Source organism: Ambystoma mexicanum, unplaced genomic scaffold, assembly GCF_040938575.1.
Source record: "Ambystoma mexicanum isolate Mex_15411 unplaced genomic scaffold, UKY_AmexF1_1 Mex_scaf66, whole genome shotgun sequence".
NCBI classification, from domain to species: Eukaryota; Metazoa; Chordata; class Amphibia; order Caudata; family Ambystomatidae; genus Ambystoma; species Ambystoma mexicanum.
In genome coordinates, this window is record NW_027182484.1 from 24791 (window position 1) to 41373 (window position 16583).

The window sequence follows — 16583 nt, forward strand, 5'->3', positions numbered from 1 at the left end:
TGTAATGAGCAACACATTTCTACATTTGAAATACTCCTGATCATCACCTGGAACATAGGGTAAACACCATTACGCTGTTTAGGATTTCTTCATATGATACAAGCTGTGTTTTACATTCACCCAAGTTCTACTGGTGATATGATCAGTTTGAAATAGTCCATTGGAAGCTCTTATGAATGTTATAAAACTGTGGTGGAAACCAATAATATGCCCTTAATGAAATGTATTAATTTGTACAGCTGACCAGAAGTGCACTGATGTCATTAGTTCTACAAGTTCCATACAGTCACCCACTCTATCACCTTTTTAAAAAAGGGCAGTTTTCAGCATTCAAGGGTTTATGTCAGTGGTAGAGGGTAGGAGTGCACTTCAAGAAGTCCCTGTTTCATAACCATATACCCTCTTCAATAGATCCTGTTAAAATGTTTTTCAACCCAATGCACTGTAAGAAACAATAAGATATCTCATCATTTCATATACAAAACAATGAACAATTGGGTTTAACTATGCTCTTAGCACAAAATCAACAAATTGCAGTAGAGAAGCAGTTACGTTTTGCAGAATTTGTGCATTTGACAAAAGTTTTTTTTTCCATGTTCCAAGATCTACATGTGATACGAAATGTATGAATTCTTGCACTGGAAAGCTCACTGTATTTTACAAAGGCAGATAAAGGACATCTTTTGTACCCCTTATGCTTATAAGGAGGGTTTGGTGGCTGAAAATGCATTGTTTTGATGGTGATTGCATGTTGCTTCCACTTTGTACATATTACTGAATAAATAAAGGTGAACGTTTCGGAACTGGGGGTATAGCTCAGTGGTAGAGCATTTGACTGCATATCAAGAGGTCCCTAGTTCAAATCTGGGTACCCCCTTGTCCAACTGTTTTACCTGTAGAAATATTTTTTTAATTAAATAAATTGAAGAAAACATTTACAATCTTAGCATTTTATGTAATGAGCAACACATTTCTACATTTGAAATACTCCTGATCATCTCCGGAAACATAGGGTAAACACCATTAAGCTGTTTCGGATTTCTTCATATGATACAAGCTGTGTATTTCATTCACCCAAGTTCTACTGGTGATATTATCAGTTTGAAATAGTCCATTGGAAGCGCATATGAATGCTATAAAACTGTGGAGGAAACCAATAATATGCCCTTTATTGAAATGTATTAATTTGTACAGCTGACCAGAAGTGCACTGATGTCATTAGTTCTACAAGTTCCATACGGTCACCCACTCTATCACCTTTTTAAAAAAGAGCAGTTTTCAGCATTCAAGGGTTTATGTCAGTGGTAGAGGTTAGGAGTGCACTTCAAAAAGTCCCTGTTTCATAACCATATACCCTCTTCAATAGATCCTGTTAAAATGTTTTTCAACCCAATGCACTGTAAGAAACAATAGGATATATCATCATTTCATATAAAACACAATGAATAATTGGGTTTAACTATGCTCTTAGCACAAAATCAACAAACTGCAGTAGAGAAGCAGTTATGTTTTGCAGAATTTGTGCATTTGACAAAAGATTTTTTTTCCATGTTCCAAGATCTACATGTGATACGAAATGTATGAATTCTTGCAATGGAAACCTCACTGTATTTTACCAAGGCAGATAAAGGACATCCTTCGCACCCCATATACTTATAAGGAGGGTTTGGTGGCTGAAAATGCATTGCTTTGATGGTGATTGCATGTTGCTTGCACTTTGTACATATTACTGAATGAATAAAGGTGAGCATTTTAGAACTGGGGGTATAGCTCAGTGGTAGAGCATTTGACTGCAGATCAAGAGGTCCCTAGTTCAAATCTGGGTGCCCCCTTGTCCAACTGTTTTACCTGTAGAAATATTTTTTTAATTAAGTAAATTGAAGAAAACATTTACAATCTTAGCATTGTATGTAATGAGCAACACATTTCTACATTTGAAATACTCCTGATCATCTCTGGAAACATAGGGTAAACACCATTAAGCTGTTTCAGATTTCTTCGTATGATACACGCTGTGTATTACATTCACCCAAGTTCTACTGGTGATATTATCAGTTTGAAATAGTCCATTGGAAGCACATATGAATGTTATAAAACTGTGGTGGAAACCAATAATATGCCTTTAATGAAATGTATTAATTTGTACAGCTGACCAGAAGTGAACTGATGTCATTAGTTCTACAAGTTCCATATAGTCACCCACTCTATCACCTTTTTAAAAAAGAGCAGTTTTCAGCATTCAAGGGTTTATGTCAGTGGTAGAGGGTAGGAGTGCACTTCAAGAAGTCCCTGTTTAATAACCATATACCCTCTTCAATAGATCCTGTTAAAATGTTTTTCAACCCAATGCACTGTAAGAAACAATAGGATATAATATCATTTCATATAAAAAACAATGAAAAATTGGGTTTAACTATGCTCTTAGCACAAAATCAACAAACTACAATAGAGAAGCAGTTACGTTTTGCAGAATTTGTGCATTTGACAAACGTTTTTTTCCCATGTTCCAATATCTACATGTGATACGAAATGTATGAATTCTTGCACTGGAAACCTCACTGTATTTTACCAAGGCAGATAAAGTACATATTTTGTACCCCTTATACTTATAAGGAGGGTTTGGTGGCTGCAAATGCATTGCTTTGATGGTGATTGCATGTTGCTTCCACTTTGTACATATTACTGAATAAATAAAGGTGCACATTTCGGAATTGGGGTTATAGCTCAGGGGTAGAGCATTTGACTGCAGATCAAGAGGTCCCTAGTTCAAATCTGGGTACCCCCTTGTCCAACTGTTTTACCTGTAGAAATATTTTCTTAATTAAATAAATTGAAGAAAACATTTACAATCTTAGCATTTTATGTAATGAGCAACACATTTCTACATTTGAAATACTCCTGATCATCTCCTGAAACATAGGGTAAACACCATGAAACTGTTTAGGATTTCTTCATATGATACAAGCTGTGTTTTACATTCACCCAAGTTCTACTTGTGATATTATCAGTTTGAAAAAGTCCATTGGAAGATCATTTGAATGTTATAAAACTGTGGTGGAAACCAATAATATGCCCTTAATGAAATGTATTAGTTTGTAGAGCTGACCAGAAGTGCACTGATGTCATTAGTTCTACAAGTTCCATACGGTCACCCACTCTATCACCTTTTTAAAAAAGAGCAGTTTTCAGCATTCAAGGGTTTATGTCAGTGGTAGAGGGTAGGAGTGCACTTCAAGAAGTCCCTGTTTCATAACCATATACCCTCTTCAATAGATCCTGTTAAAATGTTTTTCAACCCAATGCACTGTAAGAAACAATAGGATATATCATCATTTCATATAAAAAACAATGAATAATTGGGTTTAACTATGCTCTTAGCACAAAATCAACAAACTGCAGTAGAGAAGCAGTTACGTTTTGCAGAATTTGTGCATTTGACAAAAGTTTTTTTTCCATGTTCCAAGATCTACATGTGATACGAAATGTATGAATTCTTGCAATGGAAACCTCACTGTATTTTACCAAGGCAGATAAAGGACATCCTTCGCACCCCATATACTTATAAGGAGGGTTTGGTGGCTGAAAATGCATTGCTTTGATGGTGATTGCATGTTGCTTGCACTTTGTACATATTACTGAATGAATAAAGGTGAACATTTTAGAACTGGGGGTATAGCTCAGTGGTAGAGCATTTGACTGCAGATCAAGAGGTCCCTAGTTCAAATCTGGGTGCCCCGTTGTCCAACTGTTTTACCTGTAGAAATATTTTTTTAATTAAATAAATTGAAGAAAACATTTACAATCTTAGCATTTTATGTAATGAGCAACACATTTCTACATTTGAAATACTCCTGATCATCTCTGGAAACTTAGGGTAAACACCATTAAGCTGTTTCAGATTTCTTCGTATGATACAAGCTGTGTATTACATTCACCCAAGTTCTACTGGTGATATTATCAGTTTGAAATAGTCCATTGGAAGCACATATGAATGTTATAAAACTGTGGTGGAAACCAATAATATGCCCTTAATGAAATGTATTAATTTGTACAGCTGACCAGAAGTGCACTGATGTCATTAGTTCTACAAGTTCCATACAGTCACCCACTCTATCACCTTTTTAAAAAAGAGCAGTTTTCAGCATTCAAGGGTTTATGTCAGTGGTAGAGGGTAGGAGTGCAGTTCAAGAAGTCCCTGTTTCATAACCATATACCCACTTCAATAGATCCTGTTAAAATGTTTTTCAACCCAATGCACTGTAAGAAACAATAGGATATATAATCATTTCATATAAAAAACAATGAACAATTGGGTTTAACTATGCTCTTAGCACAAAATCAACAAACTGCAGTAGAGAAGCAGTTACGTTTTTCAGAATTTGTGCATTTGACAAAAGTTTTTTTTCCATGTTCCAAGATCTACATGTGATAAGAAATGTATGAAGTCTTGCTATGGAAACCTCACTGTATTTTACCAAGGCAGATAAAGGACATCCTTCGCACCCCATACACTTATAAGGAGGGTTTTGTGGCTGAAAATGCATTGCTTTGATGGTGATTGCATGTTGCTTGTACTTTGTACATATTACTGAATTAATAAAGGCAAACTTTTCAGAACTGGGGTATAGCTCAGTGGTAGAGCATTTGACTGCAGATCAAGATTTCCCTAGTTCAAAACTGGGTGCCCCCTTGTTCAACTGTTTTACCTGTAGAAATATTTTTCTAATTAAATAAATTGAAGAAAACATTTACAATCTTAGCATTTTATGTAATGAGCAACACATTTCTACATTAGAAATACTCCTGATTATCTCCTGAAACATAGGGTAAACACCATGAAACTGTTTAGGATTTCTTCATATGATACAAGCTGTGTTTTACATTCACCCAAGTTCTACTGGTGATATGATCAGTTTGAAATAGTCCATTGGAAGCTCATATGAATGTTATAAAACTGTGGTGGAAACCAATAATATGCCCTTAATGAAATGTATTAATTTGTACAGCTGACCAGAAGTGCACTGATGTCATTAGTTCTACAAGTTCCATACAGTCACCCACTCTATCACCTTTTTAAAAAAGGGCAGTTTTCAGCATTCAAGGGTTTATGTCAGTGGTAGAGCGTAGGAGCGCTTTTCAAGAAGTCCCTGGTTCATAACCATATACCCTCTTCAATAGATCCTGTTAAAATGTTTTTCAACCCAATGCACTGTAAGAAACAATAGGATATATCATCATTTCATATAAAAAACAATGAACAATTGGGTTTAACTATGCTCTTAGCACAAAATCAACAAAATGCAGTAGAGAAGCAGTTACGTTTTGCAGAATTTGTGCATTTGACAAACGTTTTTTTTTCCATGTTCCAAGATCTACATGTGATACAAAATGTATAAATTCTTGCAATGGAAACCTCACTGCATTTTACCAAGGCAGATAAAGGACATCTTTTGTACCCCTTATACTTATAAGGAGGGTTTGGTGGCTGAAAATGCATTGCTTTGATGGTGATTGCATGTTGCTTCCACTTTGTACATATTACTGAATAAATAAAAGAGAACATTTCAGAAATGGGGGTATAGCTCAGGGGTAAAGCATTTCACTGCAGATCTAAAGGTCCCTAGTTCAAATCTGGGTGCCCCCTTGTCCAACTGTTTTACCTGTAGAAAAATGTTTTTAATTGAAGAAAACATTTACAATCTTAGCATTTTATGTAATGAGCAACACATTTCTACATTAGAAATACTCCTGATCATCTCCTGAAACATAGGGTAAACACCATGAAACTGTTTAGGATTTCTTCATATGATACAAGCTGTGTTTGACATTCACCCAAGTTCTACTGGTGATATTACCAGTTTGAAATAGTCCATTAGAAGCTCATATGAATGTTATAAAACTGTGGTGGAAACCAATAATATGCCCTTAATGAAATGTATTAATTTGTACAGCTGACCAGAAGTGCACTGATGCCATTAGTTCTACAAGTTCCATAGAGTCACCCACTCTATCACCTTTTTAAAAAAGGGCAGTTTTCAACATTCAAGGGTTTATGTCAGTGGTAGAGCGTAGGAGTGTAGTTCAAGAAGTCCCTGTTTCATAACCATATACCCTCTTCAATAGATCCTGTTAAATGTTTTTCAACCCAATGCACTGTAAGAAACAATAAGATATATAATCATTTCATATACAAAACAATGAACAATTGGGTTTAACTATGCTCTTAGCACAAAATCAACAAACTGCAGTAGAGAAGCAGTTACATTTTTCAGAATTTGTGCATTTGACAAAAGATTTTTTTTCCATGTTCCAAGATCTACATGTGATACGAAATGTATGAATTCTTGCAATGGAAACCTTACTGTATTTTACCAAGGCAGATAAAGGACATCCTTCGCACCCCATATACTTATAAGGAGGGTTTGGTGGCTGAAAATGCATTGCTTTGATGGTGATTGCATGTTGCTTGCACTTTGTACATATTACTGAATTAATAAAGATGAACATTTAAGAACTGGGGGTATAGCTCAGTGGTAGAGCATTTGACTGCAGATCAAGAGGTCCCTAGTTCAAATCTGGGTGCCCCCTTGTCCAACTGTTTTACCTGTAGAAATATTTTTAATTAAATAAATTGAAGAAAACATTTACAATCTTAGCATTTTATGTAATGAGCAACACATTTCTACATTTCAAATACTCCTGATCACCTCCTGAAACATAGGGTAAACACCATGAAACTTTTTAGGATTTCTTCATATGATACAAGCTGTGTTTTACATTCACCCAAGTTCTACTGGTGATATTATCAGTTTGAAATAGTCCATTGGAAGCTCATATGAATGTTATAAAACTGTGGTGGAAACCAATAACATGCCCTTAATGAACTGTATTAATTTGTACAGCTGACCAGAAGTGCACTGATGTCATTAGTTCTACAAGTTCCATACAGTCACCCACTCTATCACCTTTTTAAACAAGGGCAGTTTTCAGCATTTAAGGGTTTAACTCAGTGGTAGAGCGTAGGAATGCAGTTCAAGAAGTCCCTGTTTCATAACCATATACCCTCTTCAATAGATCCTGTTAAAATGTTTGTCAACCCAATGCATGGTAAGAAACAATAAGATATATCATCATTTCATATACAAAAGAATGAACAATTGGGTTTAACTATGCTCTTAGCACAAAATCAACAAACTGCAGTAGAGAAGCAGTTACATTTTGCAGAATTTGTGCATTTGACAAAAGATTTTTTTTCCATGTTCCAAGATCTACATGTGATACGAAATGTATGAATTCTTGCAATGGAAACCTCACTGTATTTTACCAAGGCAGATAAAGAACATCCTTCGCACCCCATATACCTATAAGGAGGGTTTGGTGGCTGAAAATGCTTTGCTTTGATGGTGATTGCATGTTGCTTCCACTTTGTACATATTACTGAATAAATAAAAGTGAACATTTCAGAAATGGGGGTACAGCTCATGGGTAGAGCATTTCACTGCAGATCAAAAGGTTCCTAGTTCATGTCTGGGTGCCCCCTTGTCCAACTGTTTTACCTCTAGAAATATGTTTTTAATTAAATAAATTGAAGTAAACATTTACAATCTTAGCATTTTATGTAATGATCAACACATTTCTACATTTTAAATACTCCTGATCATCACCTGGAACATAGGGTAAACACCATTACGCTGTTTAGGATTTCTTCATATGATACAAGCTGTGTTTTACATTCACCCAAGTTCTACTGGTGATGTGATCAGTTTGAAATAGTCCATTGGAAGCTCTTATGAATGTTATAAAACTGTGGTGGAAACCAATAATATGCCCTTAATGAAATGTATTAATTTGTACAGCTGACCAGAAGTGCACTGATGTCATTAGTTGTACAAGTTCCATAGAGTCACCCACTCTATCATCTTTTTTAAAAAGGGCAGTTTTCAACATTCACAGGTTTATGTCAGTGGTAGAGCGTAGGAGTGTAGTTCAAGAAGTCCCAGTTTGATACCATATACCCTCTTCAATAGATCCTGTTAAAATGTTTTTCAACCCAATGCACTGTAAGAAACAATAGGATATATCATCATTTCATATACAAAACAATGAACATTGGGTTTAACTATGCTCTTAGCCCAAAATCAACAAACTGCAGTAGAGAAGCAGTTACGTTTTGCAGAATTTGTGCATTTGACAAAAGTTTTTTTCCATGTTCCAAGATCTACAAGTGATACGAAATGTATGAATTCTTGCAATGGAAACCTCACTGTATTTTACCAAGGCAGATAAAGGACATCTTTTGCACCTCATATACTTATAAGGAGGGTTTGGTGGCTGCAAATGCATTGCTTTGATGGTGATTGCATGTTGCTTGCACTTTGTACATATTACTGAATTAATAAAGGGGAACTTTTCAGAACTGGAGGTATAGCTTAGTGGTAGAGCATTTTACTCCAGATCTAGAGGTCCCTAGTTCAAATCTGGGTGACCCCTTGTTCAACTGTTTTACCTGTAGAAATATGTTTTTAAATAAATTGAAGAAAACATTTACAATCTCAGCATTGTATGTAATGAGCAACACATTTCTACATTTGAAATACTCCTGATCATCTCTGGAAACATAGGGTAAACACCATGAAACTGTTTAGGATTTCTTCATATGATATAAGCTGTGTTTTACATTCACCCAAGTTCTACTGGTGATATTATCAGTTTGAAATAGTCCATTGGAAGCTCATATGAATGTTATAAAACTGTGGTGGAAACCAATAATATGCCCTTAATGAAATGTATTAATTTATACAGCTGACCAGAAGTGCTCTGATGTCATTAGTTCTACAAGTTCCATACAGTCACCCACCCTATCACTTTTTTTTAAAAAAGGGCAGTTTTCAGCATTCAAGGGTTTATGTCAGTGGTAGAGGGTAGGGGTGCAGTTCAAGAAGTCCCTGTTTCATAACCATATACCCTCTTCAATAGATCCTGTTAAAATGTTTTTCAACCCAGTGCACTGTAAGAAACTATAAGATATATCATCATTTCTTATACAAAACAATGAACAATTGGGTTTAACTATGCTCTTAGCACAAAATCAACAAACTTCAGTACAGAAGCAGCTACGTTTTGCCGAATTTGTGCATTTGACAAAAGCTTTTTTTTTCCATGTTCCAAGATCTACATGTGACACGAAATGTATGAATTCTTGCACTGGAAACCTCACTGTATTTTACGAAGGCAGATAAAGGACATCTTTTGTACCCCTTATACTTATAAGGAGGGTTTGGTGGCTGAAAATGCATTGCTTTGATGGTGATTGCATGTTGCTTCCACTTTGTACATATTACTGAATAAATAAAGGTGAACATTTCAGAAATGGGGGTATAGCTCAGGGGTAGAGCATTTCACTGCAGATTAAAAGGTCTCTAGTTCAAATCTGGGTGCCCCCTTGTCCAACTGTTTTACCTGTAGAAATATGTTTTTAATTAAATAAATTGAAGTAAACATTTACAATCTTAGCATTTTATGTAATGAGCAACACATTTCTACATTTGAAATACTCCTGATCATCTCCTGAAACATGGGGTAAACACCATGAAACTGTTTAGGATATCTTCGTATGATACAAGCTGTGTTTTACATTCACCCAAGTTCTACTGGTGATATTATCAGTTTGAAATAGTCCATTGGAAGCTCATATGAATGTTATAAAACTGTGGTGGAAACCAATAATATGCCCTTAATGAAATGTATTAATTTGTACAGTTGACCAGAAGTGCACTGATGTCATTAGTTCTACAAGTTCCATACAGTCACCCACTCTATCACCTTTTTAAAAAAGGGCAGTTTTCAGCATTCAAGGGTTTAACTCAGTGGTAGAGCGTAGGAATGCAGTTCAAGAAGTCCCCGTTTAATAACCATATACCCTCTTCAATAGATCCTGTTAAAATGTTTTTCAACCCAATGCACTGTAAGAAACAATAAGATATATCATCATTTCATATACAAAAGAATGAACAATTGGGTTTAACTATGCTCTTAGCACAAAATCAACAAACTGCAGTAGAGAAGCAGTTGCATTTTGCAGAATTTGTGCATTTGACAAAAGATTTTTTTTCCATGTTCCAAGATCTACATGTGATACGAACTGTATGAATTCTTGCAATGGAAACCTCACTGTATTTTACCAAGGCACATAAAGGACATCCTTCGCACCCCATATACTTCTAAGGAGGGTTTGGTGGCTGAAGATGCTTTGCTTTGATGGTGATTGCATGTTGCTTCCACTTTGTACGTATTACTGAATAAATAAAGGTGAACATTTCAGAAATGGGGTATAGCTCCGGGGTAGAGCATTTCACTGCAGATCAAAAGGTCCCTAGTTCAAATCTTGGTGCCCCCTTGTCCAACTGTTTTACCGGTAGAAATATGTTTTTAATTAAATACATTGAAGTAAACATTTACAATCTTAGCATTTTATGTAATGAGCAACACATTTCTACATTTGAAATACACCTGATCATCACCTGAAACATAGGGTAAACACCATTAAGCTGTTTAGGATTTCTTCATATGATACAAGCTGTGTTTTACATTCACCCAAGTTCTACTGGTGATACGATCAGTTTGAAATAGTCCATTGGAAGCTCATATGAATGTTATAAAACTGTGGTGGTTACCAATAATATGCCCTTAATGAAATGTATTAATTTGTACAGCTGACCAGAATTGCACTGATGTCATTAGTTCTACAAGTTCCATACAGTCAACCACTCTATCACCTTTTTAAAAAAGGGCAGTTTTCAGCATTCAAGGGTTTAACTCAGTGGTAGAGCGTAGGAATGCAGTTCAAGAAGTCCCTGTTTCATAACCATCTACCCTCTTCAATAGATCCTGTTAAAATGTTTTTCAACCCAATGCACTGTAAGAAACAATAGGATATATCATCATTTCATATAAAAACAATGAACAATTGGGTTTAACTATGCTCTTAGCACAAAATCAACAAACTGCAGTAGAGAAGCAGTTACGTTTTGCAGAATTTGTGCATTTGACAAACGTTTTTTTTCCATGTTCCAAGATCTACATGTGATACGAAATGTATGAATTCTTGAAATGGAGACCTCACTGTATTTTACCAAGGCAGATAAAGGACATCCTTCGCACCCCTTATACTTATAAGGAGGGTTTGGTGGCTGAAAATGCATTGCTTTGATAGTGATTGCATGTTGCTTCCACTTTGTACATATTACTGAATAAATAAAGGTGATCATTATCAAATTGGGGGTATAGCTCAGTGGTAGAGCATTTGACTGCAGATAAAGGGGTCGCTAATTCAAATCTGGGTGCCCCCTGGTCCAACTGTTGTACCTGTAGAAATATTGTTTTAAATAAATTGAAGAAAACATTTACAATCTTAGCATTTTATGTAATGAGCAACACATTTCTACATTTGAAATACTCCTGATCATCTCCTGAAACATAGGGTAAACACCATTAAGCTGTTTCAGATTTCTTCATATGATACAAGCTGTGTATTACATTTACCCAAGTTCTACTGGTGATATTATCAGTTTGAAATAGTCCACTGGAAGCTCATATGAATGTTATAAAACTGTGGTGGAAACCAATAATATGCCCTTAATGAAATGTATTAATTTGTACAGCTGACCAGAAGTGCACTGATGTCATTAGTTCTACAAGTTCCATACAGTCACGCACTCTATCACTTTTTTTTAAAAAAGGGCAGTTTTCAACATTAAAGGGTGTATGTCAGTGGTAGAGCGTAGGAGTGTAGTTCAAGAAGTCCCTGTTTCATAACCATATACCCTCTTCAATAGATCCTGTTAAAATGTTTGTTAACCCAATGCACTGTAAGAAACAATAGGATATATCATCATTTCATATATAAAACAATGAACAATTGGGTTTAACTATGATCTTAGCACAAAATCAACAAACTGCAGTAGAGAAGCAGTTACATTTTGCAGAATTTGTGCATTTGACAAAAGTTTTTTTTTCCATGTTCCAAGATCTACATGTGATACGAAATGTATGAATTCTTGCAATGGAAACCTCACTGTATTTTACCAAGGCAGATAAAGGACATCCTTCGCACCCCATATACTTATATGGAGGGTTTGGTGGCTGAAAATGCATTGCTTTAATGGTGATTGCATGTTGCTTGCACTTTGTACATATTACTGAATTAATAAAGGTGAACATTTTAGAACTGCAGGTATAGCTCAGTGGTAGAGCATTTGACTGCAGATGAAGAGGTCCCTAATTCAAATCTGGGTGCCCCCTTGTCCAACTGTTTTATCTGTAGAAATATTTGCTTAATTAAATAAATTGAAGAAAACATTTACAATCTTAGAATTTTATGTAATGAGCAACACATTTCTCCATTTGAAATACTCCTGATCATCTCCGGAAACATAGGGTAAACACCATTAAGCTGTTTCGGATTTCTTCATATGATACAAGCTGTGTATTTCATTCACCCAAGTTCTACTGGTGATATTATCAGTTTGAAATAGTCCATTGGAAGCGCATATGAATGCTATAAAACTGTGGAGGAAACCAATAATATGCCCTTAATGAAATGTATTAATTTGTACAGCTGACCAGAAGTGCACTGATGTCATTAGTTCTACAAGTTCCATACAGTCACCCACTCTATCACTTTTTTAAAAAAGGGCGGTTTTCAGCATTCAAGGGTTTATGTCAGTGGTAGAGGGTAGGAGTGCAGTTCAAGAAGTCCCTGTTTCATAACCATATACCCTCTTCAATAGATCCTGTTAAAATGTTTTTCAACCCAATGCACTGTAAGAAACAATAAAATATATCATCATTTCTTATACAAAACAATGAACAATTGGGTTTAACTATGCTCTTAGCACAAAATCAACAAACTTCAGTACAGAACCAGTTACGTTTTGCAGATTTTGTGCATTTGACAAAAAGTTTTTTTTCCATGTTCCAAGATCTACATGTGACAAGAAATGTATGAATTCTTGCACTGGAAACCTCACTGTATTTTACCAAGGCAGATAAAGGACATCTTTTGTACCCCTTATACTTATAAGGAGGGTTTGGTGGCTGCAAATGCATTGCTTTGACGGTGATTGCATGTTGCTTCCACTTTGTACATATTACTGAATAAATACAGGTGAACATTTCAGAATTGGGGTTATAGCTCAGGGGTAGAGCATTTGACTGCAGATCAAGAGGTCCCTAGTTCAAATCTGGGTGCCCCCTTGTCCAACTGTTTTACCTGTAGAAATATGTTTTTAATTAAATAAATTGAAGTAAACATTTACAATCTTAGCATTTTATGTAATAAGCAACACATTTCTATATTTGAAATACTCCTGATCATCACGTGAAACATAGGGTAAACACCATTAAGCTGTTTAGGATTTCTTCATATGATACAAGCTGTGTTTTACATTCACCCAAGTTCTACTGGTGATATGATCAGTTTGAAATAGTCCATTGGAAGCTCATATGAATGTTATAAAACTGTGGTGGAAACCAATAACATGCCTTTAATGAAATTTATTAATTTTTACAGCTGACCAGAAGTGCACTGATGTCATTCGTCCTACAAGTTCCATAGAGTCATCCACTCTATCACCTTTTTTAAAAAGGGCAGTTTTCAACATTCAAGGGTTTATGTCAGTGGTAGAGCGTAGGAGTGTAGTTCAAGAAGTCCCTGTTTCATAACCATATACCCTCTTCAATAGATCCTGTTCAAATGTTTTTCAACCCAATGCACTGTAAGAAACAATAAGATATATCATCATTTCATATACAAAAGAATGAACAATTGGGTTTAACTATGCTCTTAGCACAAAATCAACAAACTGCAGTAGAGAAGCAGTTACATTTTGCAGAATATGTGCATTTGACAAAAGATTTTTTTTCCATGTTCCAAGATCTACATGTTCTACGAAATGTATGAATTCTTGCAATGGAAACCTCACTGTATTTTACCAAGGCAGATAAAGGATATCCTTTGCACCCCATATACTTATAAGGAGGGTTTGGTGGCTGAAAATGCATTGCTTTGATGGTGATTGCATGTTGCTTCCACTTTGTACATATTACTGAATAAATAAAGGTGAACATTTCAGAAATGGGGGTATAGCTCAGGGGTAGAGCATTTCATTGCCGATCAAAAGGTCCCTAGTTCAAATGTGGGTGCCCCATTGTCTAACTATTTTACCTGTAGAAATATGTTTTTAATTAAATAAATTGAAGTAAACATTTACAATCTTAGCATTTTATGTAATGAGCAACACATTTCAACATTTGAAATACTCCTGATCATCACCTGAAACATAAGGTAAACACCATTAAGCTGTTTAGGATTTCTTCATATGATACAAGCTGTGTTTTACATTCACCCAAGTTCTACTGGTGATATGATCAGTTTGAAATAGTCCATTGGAAGCTCTTATGAATGTTATAAAACTGTGGTGGAAACCAATAATATGCCCTTAATGAAATGTATTAATTTATACAGCTGACCAGAAGTGCTCTGATGTCATTAGTTCTACAAGTTCCATACAGTCACCCACTCTATCACCTTTTTAAAAAAGGGCAGTTTTCAGCATTCAAGGGTTTAACTCAGTGGTAGAGCGTAGGAATGCAGTTCAAGAAGTCCCTGTTTCATAACCATATACCCTCTTCAATAGATCCTGTTAAAATGTTTTTCAACCCAATGCACTGTAAGAAACAATAAGATATATCATCATTTCATATACAAAAGAATGAACAATTGGGTTTAACTATGCTCTTAGCACAAAATCAACAAACTGCAGTAGAGAAGCAGTTACATTTTGCAGAATTTGTGCATTTGACAAAAGATTTTTTTCCATGTTCCAAGATCTACATGTGATACGAAATGTATGAATTCTTGCAATGGAAACCTCACTGTATTTTACCAAGGCAGATAAAGGACATCCTTCGCACCCCATATACTTATAAGGAGGGTTTGGTGGCTGAAAATGCTTTGCTTTGATGGTGATTGCATGTTGCTTCCACTTTGTACATATTACTGAATAAATAAAGGTGAACATTTCAGAAATGGGGGTATAGCTCAGAGGTAGAGCATTTCACTGCAGATCAAAATGTCCCTAGTTCAAATCTGGGTGCCCCCTTGTCCAACTGTTTTACCTGTAGAAATGTGTTTTTAATTAAATAAATTGAAGTAAACATTTACAATCTTAGCATTTTATGTAATGAGCAGCACATTTCTACATTTGAAATACTCCTGATCATCACCTGAAACATAGGGTAAACACCATTAAGCTGTTTAGGATTTCTTCATATGATACAAGCTGTGTTTTACATTCACCCAAGTTCTACTGGTGATATGATCAGTTTGAAATAGTCCATTGGAAGCTCTTATGAATGTTATAAAACTGTGGTGGAAACCAATAATATGCCCTTAATGAAATCTATTAATTTGTACAGCTGACCAGAAGTGCACTGATGTCATTAGTTCTACAAGTTCCATAGAGTCACCCACTCTATCACCTTTTTAAAAAAAGGCAGTATTCAACATTCAAGGGTTTATGTCAGTGGTAGAGCGTAGGAGTGTAGTTCAAGACGTCCCTGTTCCATAACCATATACCCTCTTCAATAGATCCTGTTAAATATTTTTCAACCCAATGCACTGTAAGAAACAATAAGATATATTATCATTTCATATACAAAACAATGAACAATTGGGTTTAACTATGCTCTTAGCACAAAATCAAAAAAATGCAGTAGAGAAACAGTTACTTTTTGCAGAATTTGTGCATTTGACAAAGTTTTTTTTCCATGTTCCAAGATCTACATGTGATACGAAATGTATGAATTCTTGCAATGAAAACCTCACTGTATTTTACCAAGGCAGATAAAGGACATCTTTTGTACCCCTTATACTTATAAGGAGGGTTTGGTGGCTGAAAATGCATTGATTTGATGGTGATTGCATGTTGCTTCCACTTTGTACATATTACTGAATAAATAAAGGTAAACATTTCAGAAATGGGGGTATAGCTCAGTGGTAGAGCATTTGACTGCAGATCAAGAGGTCCTTAGTTCTAATCCGGGGGCCCCCTTGTTCAACTGTTGTACCTGTAGAAATGTTTCATTAAATAAATTGAAGAAAACATTTACAATTTTAGCATTTTATGTAATGAGCAACACATTTCTACATTTGAAATACTCCTGATCATCTCCTGAAACATAGGGTAAACACCATTAAGCTGTTTAGGATTTCTTCATATGATACAAGCTGTGTTTTACATTCACCCAAGTTCTACTGGTGATATGATCAGTTTGAAATAGTCCATTGGAAAATCTTATGAATGTTATAAAATGGTGGTGGAAACCAATAATATGCCCTTAATGAAATGTATTAATTTGTACAGCTGACCAGAAGTGCACTGATGTCATTAGTTCTACAAGTTCCATACAGTCACCCACTCTATCACCTTTTTAAAAAAGGTCAGTTTTCAACATTCAAGGGTTTATGTCAGTGGTAGAGCGTAGGAGTGTAGTTCAAGAAGTCCCTGTTTCATAACCATATA

The 16583-nt window shown here is 35.4% G+C and overlaps 4 non-coding genes across 4 annotated transcripts; all 4 read left to right on the forward strand.

The window, feature by feature from the left end:
* Positions 1 to 805: 805 nt before the first annotated feature.
* On the forward strand, positions 806 to 877 carry TRNAC-GCA (transfer RNA cysteine (anticodon GCA)). The gene has a single exon. It is a non-coding gene; the product is annotated as a tRNA-Cys (tRNA).
* An 883-nt stretch (positions 878 to 1760) lies between these two features.
* On the forward strand, positions 1761 to 1832 carry TRNAC-GCA (transfer RNA cysteine (anticodon GCA)). The gene has a single exon. It is a non-coding gene; the product is annotated as a tRNA-Cys (tRNA).
* Positions 1833 to 3666: 1834 nt separating this feature from the next.
* Positions 3667 to 3744, forward strand: TRNAC-GCA (transfer RNA cysteine (anticodon GCA)). Its single transcript has one exon. It is a non-coding gene; the product is annotated as a tRNA-Cys (tRNA).
* A 2772-nt stretch (positions 3745 to 6516) lies between these two features.
* Positions 6517 to 6588, forward strand: TRNAC-GCA (transfer RNA cysteine (anticodon GCA)). Its single transcript has one exon. It is a non-coding gene; the product is annotated as a tRNA-Cys (tRNA).
* Positions 6589 to 16583: the final 9995 nt, after the last annotated feature.